This window comes from Arabidopsis lyrata, assembly GCF_000004255.2.
Source record: "Arabidopsis lyrata subsp. lyrata unplaced genomic scaffold ARALYscaffold_53, whole genome shotgun sequence".
Classification (NCBI taxonomy): Eukaryota; Viridiplantae; Streptophyta; class Magnoliopsida; order Brassicales; family Brassicaceae; genus Arabidopsis; species Arabidopsis lyrata.
This window is the reverse complement of record NW_003302512.1, coordinates 11,834-13,820: the sequence shown is the minus strand read 5'-3', so window position 1 is coordinate 13,820 and position 1,987 is coordinate 11,834. Positions and strand designations below refer to the sequence as shown.

General features: G+C 38.2%; 1 pseudogene; it reads right to left on the bottom strand.

The window, feature by feature from the left end:
• The window catches only part of LOC9299087, a 15,571-nt pseudogene extending 14,998 nt beyond the window's left edge, over nt 1–573 (bottom strand).
• Between the last annotated feature and the right edge of the window lie 1,414 nt (nt 574–1,987).

Below are 1,987 nucleotides of genomic sequence, written 5' to 3'. Positions count from 1 at the left end.
TGTCTTACGCCCATCAACGCGTGTAATAGGCCCTGCAAGGTTTCATAAAATGGAAATTCATATTAACCGTATTAATTTATTATATGACATATATCGATTAGAGGAAGAGAGATATCTTACTGGAAAAATCTTCATTCATGGTTTCGACTGAGATCACGATAGAATTGGGAGAGAAGAAAAAAAAAAGAGAGCAAATTAGTGTTTGCAAAACGGAGAACGCATGCATAAACAAATAAAAATAAAAATAGATCACGTAGTAATATTGTCAACACCTTGTGAGCATGAAGTATGAAACAGCTTTTCTGATGCCGCCTCATCATGAGGCTGTACCAAGAGAACATTGGACTCCTCCTCTTTCTCAGTATTAGTATAATAATCCGTATCAGTTTCCCAGCTAGTACAAGAAGAAGTATAGTCAACAATTTCGTCAATAGGCTTTTCTCCATTTAAATATCTTGTACAGTCAGATATGGACTCTGGAGTAAGAAACAGCTTTTCTGATGCGGCCTCATCCTCAGGCTGTACCAACAGAACATTGCGACCTCTGGATTTCAAAGCCGAAAGAACCCTCATGGACTCATTGTCTTCAGGGATTTTTTTGGAGCTTACCATCAAATTGTGTGGCTTATCAGAATAGTTACATTCTATGCTCGTAATGTCCTCTATCATTAAATTAACTGAACCTAATACATATCAACACAGAGATCTAGGTTAGGTCATGACAGACATACATAAATATAAGTAGAAAAAGTGTTACGATGTTTAGGTAAAGGAATATACCTTTGGGGTTGTACATGATCATTCCGTCTTCGATCAATTTTTCATCCAAGGCTTCGGGGATCTCATCCTCACCATAAGCCTCGATTCCCACAAACCTACCACCAAAACCCATTTTCGAAAGAGCTGACTTGATATTCTTAAAAATCAAACGAGGTTCGAAATCTTCAGGGATTGGGTAATCCTCGACGTCCCAGTAGACGCATATGTAACCATCTACACAAAACAGAGAAGCATATAAACCATTACGAAGATACAATAGAATTACATCGATTTACCATTAATTTACTATGACTGAATACAAAATTACTGTATAAATATGGAAACGGAAAAAGAAGAGAATCGAATAGAGTAAAACTAAAATATAGATGACAGATCGATCGAATCAGATCTGGTAGTTGACTGATTACAGATCGCTAAGACGAAATCAAAGAAGCCAATCCTTACCGATCAAGAAAGAGAGAGCTTACCGGAAAAATCTGCCAAAGGGAAAAGAGAATAAAGAGAAAAGTTGTGTTCAATTGACATTGAGAAAAGGTATATATACATCCTACACATGAAACCCTAAACATACTTAGGAAAATTAACATATTAACCTAAGTATAATATATTTACATTATAGGTCCCTAATACTCCCCCTCAAGTTGGAGCATGAAGATTATACATGCCCAACTTGCGCCGTAAATAAGCAAATTGCTGAGAACCCAAAGCCTTAGTAAAGATATCCGCTGGTTGCTCCGTAGTGGTAAGATGCGCAGTAACCAGTGAACCATCCTGAATTTCATCCCGAATGAAGTGACAATCCCTCTCAATATGCTTCGTCCGCTCATGAAAAACTGGATTGGCAGCAATATGTAAGGCTGCCTTATTGTCACAAAACAAACGCATCGCCCGCGGATGAGACACTCCAAAGCATCCTAAAAGCTCACGATTCCATTTCAACTCTCGAGTAGTAAAACTCATTGCACGATATTCAGCCTCTGCAGAAGAAAATGACACCACATCTTGTTTCTTTGTCTTCCAAGCTATCGGAGAATCACCCAACATAACAATAAATCCTGTAACTGATCTCCGAGACATGGAACATGTAGAAAAATCTGAATCACAATAAGCTGTCAATTGTAAGTCAGGATCAGAACTCAACACAATACCTTGACCCGGACAGCCTTTAAGATATCTGACAACTCGTATAACTGCAGCCCAATGCTTG